The following is an 11,540-nucleotide window of genomic DNA, read 5'->3' on the forward strand; positions in this document are numbered from 1 at the left end:
AAGTTGTCCTAAAATAAATGGGGAAAAAAATAAACTCATAACAAAGGAAACAAAATTGCCTGAAAACTATGGAAAAATGCTTACTGTCACTAAAATCAAAAAAGGCAAATTAATATAATGAGATACAATTTTGAAATACCAAATTAAAAAACATTTTAATGATAATATGCAGTGCCAAGCAGTGTGCAGGGGAATAGACGTTGTCATCCATTATTGCTTGAACTCTTCTGGAAAGCAATTTCTCCATTATGTGTAAAAACATTCATTCACAGTTCTTTTAACATTTTGACATCTCAATTTACTAATTTTAACATTTTAGCTTCACCCTAAATAATTTAATCATGAATGTGCATCTATGAAGACAAGCCTAGCTATACACCAGAGATTCATGTTCTCATGGGTGGAGTTGTTGCTGGGAAATGGCTGCCCAGCCCCTTTTGCACATAAATGGATCCATATGACTAAGTTCCTTCCAGCCAGTGAGGTCAAAATTAATGGAATTCACTTCAGGGCCTGACCAGGTTCAAAGCTTAGCTTTGCCATTACCAACATTATGTTGTTGCTGTTGTGTGCCGTCGAGTCAATTCCTACTCATAGCAACCATACAGGACAGAGTAGAACTGCCCCAGAAGGTTTCCTAGGCAGTAATCTTTATGGGAGCAGATCACTGGGTCTTTTCTCCTGAAGAGTGGCTTGTGGTTTCAAACTACTGAACCCTCAGTTAGCAGTCGAGTGCTTTAACCATTGCACCGCCAGGGTTCTTTTACCAACATCATAACCTTGAGTAAACTGCCAAACACTTTGTATCTGAGTTTTCTCATCTGTAAAACTGGTTTTATAATAGTGCCTACCTCTTACGGTTAAGAGTTAAAAATGAGTTAATACATACTAAACTCTCAGGCCATGTCAGTAGTTGAGAGAAATGTCAGTTTCACCAAAGCAGTCAAGAATGCCAAGATAGGGTTTCACCCCAGAGTAGAGTTGTTTTTTTTTTTTTTGCCCTGGTCACTAGGGTGGGCAATGGGTCCTATAATGAGGGAAACTGGCCAGAGCATGCCTGCTCCTGAAAAGTCAGAGCAAAAGCATTGAGATGGAGCTGTAGTGTTCACAGTGGCATGGAATCTGTGCTATGACACAGGAGATGCTGTCAGGGCTACTCAATCGCCATAGACCTGAAGAGGTCAATCACCCTGTCCCTGCCAGTGAACCAAAAGGAGAGTCATATAGTTGCAGTTTTCTAGGGAGTTTGGGTGTGAGCCCATGTAAGGAGCTTGAAGGTGAACTATTATGTAACTAAGGCCTGCAGCTAGAAATAGAGATACAAACACAGCCAAGATAGAACCTCAAAAAGACACCTCCACTGACGCCTTTGAATTATGGTGTTGGTGAAGACTGTCGAATATACTACGGACTGCCAGAAGATCGAACAAATCTGTCTTGGAAGAAATACAGCCAGAATGCTCCTTAGAAGCAAGGATGGTGAGACTTCATCTCACATACTTTAGACATGTTATCAGGAGGGACCAGTTCCTAAAGAAGGACATCATGCTTGGTGAAGCAGAGGGTCAGCGAAAAAGAGGAAGACCTCAACGAGATGGATTGACACTGGACACCACACTGGGCTCAAGCATTAACAATGATTGTGAGGATGACGCTGTACTGGGCAGTGTTTCCTCCTGTCGTATGTAGGATCACTGTGAATCGGAACCCACTCGATGGCACCTAACAACAACAACATTCTCTATTGTTTACTTTATTTATTTAACAACCAGCTATACAATGCTTATTATGCAAAAGGCATTGCTCTAGGAACTCCACAAACCTTCACCTACTTAATCCTTGTAACTGATCACTGAAGGATGTTCTGTTATTATCCATACTTTACTGACGCAGTTAGGCAGATTGCCAGAGGTCACACAGGTAGTTAAGTGATAAAGTCAGAATTCAAACCCCAGCAATCTGACTCTCCAATATATTCTCTGAGCCACCAAGCTCTGCTGCTTCTTACTATACCAATGAAGAGATGCCTATTAATGCAATTTTTTAATGGAGCTTTATATTTTTAAAAAGTCTGAAACCAAATCCATTGCCTTCGCATTGACTTTGACTAAAAGCGACCCTGTAGGACAGAATAGAACTGCCCCATAGGGTTTCCAAGGCTGTAAATTTTTAGAGAAGCAGTCTGCCACATCTTTATCTCTCACAGCAGCTGGTGGGTTCAAACCCCTGACCGCTTATCATAACCACTGCTCCACCAGGGTTCCTCTGCTTCATATTAGCACAGCATAACTTCAAATTTACATAGAGCAGTTATAGTGATTACCCACAGATTCTGGTCTTAGTCACAGGAGAAAGACAAGATTGGTATTAATTCTCACTTTACATAAGGAAACTTTGAGGCTCAGACAATTGAAGTAACGTTCTAAGGAACACATAGCTTAGATCCTAGTTGTTGCTAGATTACTGGTCTAGTATTCTTTTCTTCATGCCACACTAATTTTTCTTAATTCCTTAATGTCCTTTGAGGAGAATTTAAAATAATATATATATATTTTCTTTTCCATTCCCTCCAATGTTGGCAGAGTGATTGAATCAAAGAGGGGAACTTTCTTTCTTTTTTTTAAACACGGAAAGTTAAGCAAGTCTCAAGATCACTAAGAATGTTTGATTTCAATCTTTTCAGGTAACCCATTTACTTATTAAGAGTCATGAAGGCTTTTGAAGCTCGGCACAATTGTGCAGGATGACTGGGTAGAACATGGCAGTCCCCATTCGCCCTTCATCTTCAGCCAGCACGTTGTATTGCTCCTTTGCCAGCTAGTGAGGCAGGCAGGCATGTTAGCACACTGCATAGCAAGGAACCCAAAGATTTGGTAGAAAAAACCCTGGGGCAGCAAGATGGGGACCTGGGTTCAAGTCGTATAACCAAAAACCAAACCCATTGCCGTTGAGTTGATTCCGACTCATAGTGACCCTTTAGGACACTTTAGTGACCCTTTAGGACTCATAGTGACCCTTTAGTGACCCTTTACGACAGAGTAGAACTTCCCCATAGGGTTTCCAAGGCCGTAATATTTGTAGAAGTGGATTACCTCATCTTTCATGCTTGGTAGGTTTGAACCGCTGACCTTTTACACCACCAGGGCTCCTTCAGGTCATATATGAAATCATAATTCACTGGGAAGGCTTAGCAAATCTCTTAGTACTTTAGACCACATTTTCTTTTCTTTTAGAATAGGTGATTGCTAGACTTCCCCAACTTCTCGACTCCTTTATTGATTCAAGCTCTTCCTTGGTCTCTGCATGTGCCTCTGGACAAGTTGGGCCTCAGTTTTTTCATCTATAAACTAGCACTAATAATGCTTTCCTGATTATTGTTCTGGATTGATGAACACATTCAAGAGAATGTTAAATACAAATCACTTTAAATATAAAATATGCTTTATAACAGCCAAATATTTGTTAAACCCACTGTGGTAAAGTCAGTTCTGACTCATAGCAACCCTGGAGGGACAGAGTAGAACTGCCCCATAGGGTTTCCAAAGCTATAAATCTTGACGGAAGCAGACTGCCACATCTTTCTCCAGAGGAGAGGCTGGTGGGTTGGCACTGCTGACTTTTCAATTAGCAGTCAAGCACTTAATCACCACACACCACCAGGGTTTCTTACATACTTGTTACCCTTAACTAATTAGAAAAAAAATGTTTATTACTATTAACTGATTAATATTTCAGCAAGTGAACGCATTGCTACTGATCTTTATAAAGCCCTTAATGGGTTAAATGTTTGGACATCTGGTGAAATACTAGCCTCAGCTGTTTAAGTGACATCTTCTTGGGTCAAATTTCTCTCCTCTCTCCAGCCCATCTGCTCACAGCTTCTCATGATAAACACTTCTGAGTTACAAAGCAAAGAGTACACAGCAACAAGAGAGGGACAGCCTCTTGGAGCTTAACTAGACAATAATATCAGAGTAAAAACAGCACCCAGCCATATACTCTTCACTCTCTCAACCCCACCCCATGCTGCATATCCACCACTCCCCTGCTCCACCTGTCACAGACAATTCCAGAGGGGAATTAAGCCAAAGGTAGGAAATCAAAGTCAACCATGAGTGATGAAAGAGGAGTTACAGACATTATGGGTAAAAGCAAAATGAGGTGGAAAACCTAGGAGTTACTTGGCCTTGGTTCAATGAAAGTAGAATGCATTGTGTGATTGATACTCACAGGAACAGAATCATCTCAGTGCAGTGTACTGGGGGTGAGGGCACTTGGCTTATCTAGGTCTTGTACGAATTTGTAACGAGAGCTCAGCAAGAATTACTGAATGTTCAGCTTCAGTTTCCACATTTCTAAAATAAGGTAGTAATGGTGGTAGCAACAAACATGTACATGACTGTTGTCATAAGGCTTACATAAAAAAAATTTGTATGACAGAGCTAAGCATATGGTAGATACTGAATATCTTTTATTGACTGGAAGCTAGTATACTGAGAAGAGCACAGGACAGAGAAGCCCTTGGATGCTCAACTGAGGACTCTTAGATGTCCAAGTCTCTAGGCAATTAGTTATATGAAGTTTCAGAGTGGAGGAGTACAATGATCAGAGCTGAGATTAATATTCCTGGCTGTCTGTTTGCTCTTATGGAAAATGAAGAGATTATATACAAGTTGTCTAAATTCCCTCCTTTTTTAAAATCTTCTGAGAACCCATAAGTTCTATTCTCTTGAATGTATTATTACCTTTAGAACCAAAAAGTTCCATCATTCCACATGTATTCTGTGTGCATAAACACACTCCCAAAAGCCACTTTATCCACCCTTGAAGTAATGAATATCAAACTGATACTGTTTTTGTAGTTGTGTGTACCATTGAATTGATTCCGATTTATAGAGAACTTAGAGGGTCATTGTGAGTTGGAATCGACTCAATGGCAACAGGCTTTCATAGGACAGAGAAGAACCGTCCCATAGGGTTTCCAAGGCTGTGATCTTTACAAGAGCAGATCACCAGGTCTTTTCTCCCTTGGAGATGCTGAGTGCGTTCAAACCGCAGCTGAGCACTTAACCATTGTGCCACCAAAACCTGCTGCCACCTAGTTGATTCTAACTCATAGTGACCCTATAGGACAGAGTAGAAGTTCCCATAGGGTTTCCAAGGAGCCAGTAGTGGATTCAAACTCCCAACCTTTTGGTCAGCAGCCTGAGCTCTTAACCACTGGGCCACCAGGGTTCCACTGTGCCTCAAGGGATCCTTAAAAATGACACTAATAACCATTAAATAGATGCATACATATAATGGTAATGGTGGTTATTTCTTAATGGTGCAATTTCAGAAGATAATTTTAAGAAGTTATCCTGGGCTGTAGTTTCTTATTCATCCCTATGAACATGCATTCCTTATGTAATAAAAATAATAAAAAACAGAAAGTGGTGTCCATGTCTGGAGGAAAGGAAGCAGAGCACAAAGTGGAAATTAACTCAGCACTTTTCACTTTAGGTGCAAATAATGTAATATTATCTACTGGTGCACTCTTTATAAAGAAGGTCATTTGTCTCCTGCCATTGGAAAATAAATAAATAAATATGTTTGTCCTATAATGATCTTTAAAAGGACCCATAACTTTTTTCTCTGGCTTTGCTTAAGCATCAGGTACCTTAATTCATCCGTTCAACCAACGGTGTCCAGCATTTGCCAAGTGCTGAGTTATGGAGTCAGGACACATAAATCAAGGAGATGGCCTCTGCCTTCAAGGGTGGAAAGTAATGGGGATAGTCCACATACTGCTGGTGTAGGAATCAACTGACACACCTACTTTGGAAAAACAATTTGATTAGTTGTTGTTACACTTAATGGTGAGCATTGCATATTTTAGAAGCCCTGGTGGTACAGCGGTTAAGAGCCTGGCTGCTAATCAAAACGTTGGCAGTTCAAATCCACCAGGTGCTCCTTGCAAACCCTATGGGGCAGTTCTACTCTGTCCTATAGGGTAGCTATGAGTTGAAATTGACTCAATGACAACAGGTTTATCGCATATTTTATTACTCTGCATTTCCATACCTAGATGAAGCTCTTGTACATATGCAAGTGTTGTGTGTGTACAAGTACTAGTCACGTAAGAGCAATGTTTGTAATAGAAAGAATAAACCAGAAATAATCCAATTATACATGTGAATGAATGACAGCTGCATGGAGCAGTATACAATGAATTTCAAAAACAAAATGTTGAATGCCAAACAAGTCATAGAAGACCAAGTAGAATATGGTTTCATTTATGTGAAGATCAAAACAGTAAAAACTAAGCAATATATTGATCGACTAGATATGCATACATCTCTGGTGAATTACGAGAAACGAGGAATGATGAATTACTTTCAGGATGGTGGTTACCTCTGGGAGTGGGGGAAGAGATGACTTCATAAATGAAAGGAACTTGGAGAACTTCAAAAGTATTGGGAATGTGATGGATATGGGGGTAATTATTATATTGGTGGTTAGTCTTTAAATTATATAAATATATCATGTACACTGTACAAAAATATTTCATTGAAAGAAATAATATGTACACATTTGGAAAGAAATACACACCCTCCCCTCAAAACCCAACCTTGTCTCTAAGGCCCAAATCAAACATCTCCTACATGGAGTCTCTCCTGAAATCACCAATGTTATTCTCCCTTTTCGATTATCCTTTATTTTCTTTTAATTAAACTTGTCTTACTATAGTTTTCAATTTCCACTTTATATGAGCATAGTTTAAGTAATGGTCTTATCACATAAAGACTGCAAGCATCTTAATCATAGGAACTGTGCTTCATTATCTCTTTGTTATCCATAGTAACCAGCTTGGGGATCAGTTGTGACGTAGTCCAAGAATACTAGGACTTGCCCTCAAGAGTTTTGAGTTCAAATCCTGATACTATGATTTAAAACTTAGGAAACTTTACAATCAGTTTTTGCTTCTGTGAAATGATAACTTGCACCTATCGAGATCACGAATTCAGTGTTTTTCTGAAAACTCTTTGAGATATTGTCTGCTAAATTACATTAGGAAATATTGTATAAATGTATTTGTAGGTCCTTGAACATAGTAGGTTCTCAACAAATATTTGTTGAATGGTTTTGACACAGTCATATTTTATCATGTCTTAGCACCCTAACAATGCCTTTAAAAAGGATGAGACAACTTGTACAAGGGAAGGAAGGTATTGCGTCACCCAGGAAGCACTCACATAGGAAGTACTCACCCAGGAATACTAACTTCATTAAAAGAGGTAGGCGGGAATTTTTCAACATTGAACCTTCTGAACTGGAATAAGCTGTTGATTGCCTTGCTTTCCAACCCCTTGTGAGAAGGAGTTGTCAGAGGCCACCTACAAAAGAATGAGAATAAGACTGACAGCACACTTCTCTTCATCATCTATATAAGCTAGAAGGCAGAGGAAAAATATTTACAAAATTCTGAGAAAAGACTATTTCTAACTTAGAACTCTCTATTCTGCCAAACCATTAATCAAGTGTCGATATAAAACAAATGACCTCCAGACATGCTCCAACCCCAAAATTTTATCTCTCATGTACACAATCTGAGGAAGTAAGTTGTTAACATACTCCAGGAAAACAAGGAAATAACAAAGAAAGAAGAAAACATGGAATGGAGGAAAGAGCGGTTTTGATCTAGAAGTGGGGTGACTCCCCAGAAGATATGCTTACCTCAGACATAGGGGCAGTCCCTATGGCAAGGGAATTCCATGCAACTGTCTGTGTGATCAAAAGCCTGGAAAATGTGGGCATATGACAAAGCCATGCTAGTTGGTTTTAAAGACTAAAAGGAAGGTAATTTAAAAAAAAAAAAAAAAGGGAAGTTACACAGAATAGGCATAGTATAAAAATAAAGTGAATCCTTTTAACACAGATTCTGGAAAAAATATCCACCAAATAACACACAGGGATCATGGCATTAAATTTTTAGCAAACAAAATGTCCCTAGAACAGTTTAGCATATAAGCCCTGAAGTGAACAAGATGTATAGAATCATAAAAATGTCACCTGCATTGGTTTTCAACATTTAGAGTCAACTTATATGCAAAGTGAAAAACAAAAAAAGTTTATCTTTCGTTTCAGAAGCTAATGCAAATGTTGTCCGCCTTGAAAATGTAAATGTCAAGGTATGGCTGACAGAAGTTGAGAGTTGGAAGGGGAAAGTGGTGTGACAAAAAGACAAAAAAGATGGGGCTGTTAATTTCCTTACTTTACATAGTGAGGTGTTGAACAGTACTTCTGAAGCTGGTGAAAGAAGAACTAGAGGTATAAGTATCAAATTTATTCAACTTAAAGTGGTAGAACTTATGTTGAAAAGTGTAAATATAATCAATAGAAAAACTAAAAATTATAATAACACTATGTAAAAATTGGGAAGAAATGGGAGATGATATAAGCTTGCTATGTATCTTCATCTTGCCCAATAGAAAGTCAGTAGGTGTCACATAACATTTACAAATCAAGAAATAGAGATAGAAGCGTCCTATTTAGGGCTTCGATGCAGATGAACTAATTTCATAAATGGTTAACCGTCCTGAATGGTGGAAAAGGATAGGCTATAGACTGCCGATTTTCATTGGAAGCCTTTCTGTGTTTTTTTTTCTCGTTATATGCATATAATTTAATTTAATAAAAAAAAATACATACCAATGGCAGAAAATTTGAAAAATCATTCAAAATATACCCGTAACATGTGCACAAGGATGTTAGTTGCAGTATGTTCATAAAGTTACAAATTGGATTTTTAAAAAATCTATCACTCAATTAAAGAGTATGGGATGTCCTTGTATGGAGTTTAATACAGCCCTGAAAAGAACTATATGGGAGAATTGTGCTGACATAGGTAGGTTTCTAACAACTGTAGCTGGAACAAGAGAAGCTATAGGATATGTTCAGTGTGATAACATGTATGGAAAAAGATACATTTCTACAGATATAAATATGTACAGAAATTGAGAGAAAGTGTCTGAATTGCCAACAGTGTTGACTGGAATCATGAAGGGGAACATGAGCTGGGCTTTAATGTTTGTTTTTTCCTTCCAAGAAATTTTTTTTTTTAATTCAGTATGTTTTTTCACTTCTATTGTGGAAAAGTAAAGAGCTTAGTATAATGAACTCCTATGTACGTACTTCTCAATTTCCACAATTGCCAGCTCAAGGTCCATCTTGATTCATCTATACCTGTATCCTACTGACTTCCACTCTTTATAGAGAATTTTGAAGAAAATCTCAAACATGTCATTTCATTTGTAACAATTTAGTACATCACAAAATAATTATCCACCTAAAAAAATGAACAATAATTATTTAACATCATCAAACATTCAGTTAAAGTTCAATGTTCTGATACTTTCATGAATATTCTTTGTTTTACAATTTGCTTGTTTGAATCAGTATCCAATATGTATTAATTTTTTAATGTTCTAATTTTTCTGTGAAATATTTTAAATTAACAAAAAATCAGAAAATAATGAACAGATATGCACATAAATACCCCCTAGATTTATATGTTATTCAATTTTCTCATATTGGTTTCAGGTATTTTTAAGAAGTGAAAACATTTTTGTTATAAAAATTACAATCATTTCTTTTAAGAAATAAAACCTGTTTTTTGACATATGAAAATGCTAAGAAATAGAAGTTTAGTTAGTTAGATGCCATCAAGTCAGTTTTGACTCATACAACGGAATGAAACACTGCCTGGCCCTGCGCCATCCTCTCAATTGTTGCTATGCTTGAGCCACTGTGTCAATCCATCTCATTGAGGGTCTTTCTCTTTTTTGCCTACCCTCTACCAAGTACAATGTCCTTCTCCAGGGACTGATTCCTCCCGACAACATGTCCAAAATATGTGAGTAATCTCACCATCCTTGCTTCTAAGAAGCTTTCTGGTTGTACTTCTTCCAAGACAGATTTGTTCATTCTTTTGGCAGTCCATAGTATATGCAATATTCTTCTCCAACATCACAATTCAAAGGCGTCAATTTTTCTTCAGTCTTCCTTATTCATAGTCCAGCTTTCACAAGGATAGGAGGCGATCGAAAAGATCATTGTTTGGGTCAGGCGCACCTCAGTCTTCAAGGTGACATCTTTGTTTTTCAACACTTTAAAGAGGTCTTTTGCAGCCCATATGCCCAATGCAATGCATCTTTTGATTTGACTGCTGCTTCCATGGCTGTTGATTGTGGATCCAAGTAAAATGAAATCCTTGACAACTTCAGTCTTTTCTCCATTTGTCATGATGTTGCTCATTGGTCCAGTTGTGAGGATTTTTGTTTTTTTTATGTTGAGGTGCAGTCCATACTGAAGGCTGTGGTCTTTGATCTTCATTAGTAAGTGCTTCAAGTCCTCTTCACTTTCAGCAAGCAAGGTTGTGTCATCTGCATAACACAGGTTGTTAATGGAGTCTTCATCCAATCCTGATGCCCCGCTCTTCTTCACATAGTCCAGCTTCTCAGATTATTTGCTCAGCATACAGACTGTATAGGTACGGTGAAAGAATACAACCCTGATGCACACCTTTCCTGACTTTAAACCACACAGAATCCCCTTGTTCCGTTTGATAGACTGCCTCTTGATCTATGTAAAGGTTCCTCATGAGCACAATTAAGTGTTCTGGAATTCCCATTCTTCACAATGTTATCCATAGTTTGTTATGACCGACACAGTTGAATGCCTTTGCATAGTCAATAAAACACAGGTAAACATCCTTCTGGTATTCTCTGCTTTCAGCCAGGATCCATCTGACATCAGCAATGATATCCCTGGTTCCACATCCTCTTCTGAATTCAGCTTGAATTTCTGGCAGTTCCCTGTTGATATACTGCTGCAGCTGCCTTTGAATAATCTTCAGCAAAATTTTACTTGCATGTGATATTAATGACATTGTTCAATAATTTCCAAATTTGGTGGCATCACGTTTCTTGGGAATATGGATCTCTTCCAGTCGGTTGGCCCAGTAGCTGTCTTCCAAATTTCTTGGCATAGAAGAGTGAACACTTCCAACACTGCAACCATTTGTTGAAACATCTCAACTGGTATTCTGTCAATTCCTGGAGCCTTGTTTTTCACCTATGCCTTCAGTGCAGCTTGGACTTCTTCCTTTAGTTTCCTGCAAGTTGTTTATGAAATCTGAATTCCAGTGCCACTAACCTGTTCTCCTGTATTTTCTTCTAAAATTTTTAGTTTTGAGTTTCATGTTTTAATTAACAATTAACACCATTTTTAAAGGAACAGAAAAATAAAAACTTTCAGTCCTCAGAAATCGATTACTGTTAACATTTTATTGTTTAATTCCATTTCATTTCTATACAGATGTGTTTTGTTACCTAATTGATATGAAACATTACCTACGGTTTTACTTTTTTTTCATTGAATAACACTTCATATTAAAAAAAAAAAAAAGGGAGGAGGAGCCCTGGTGGCACAGTGGTTAAAGCGCTTGGCTGCTAACTGAAAAGTTAGCAGTTCCAACCCACCACCAGCCGCTCCAGGGG

This window comes from Loxodonta africana, chromosome 1 (genome assembly GCF_030014295.1).
Source record: "Loxodonta africana isolate mLoxAfr1 chromosome 1, mLoxAfr1.hap2, whole genome shotgun sequence".
NCBI classification, from domain to species: Eukaryota; Metazoa; Chordata; class Mammalia; order Proboscidea; family Elephantidae; genus Loxodonta; species Loxodonta africana.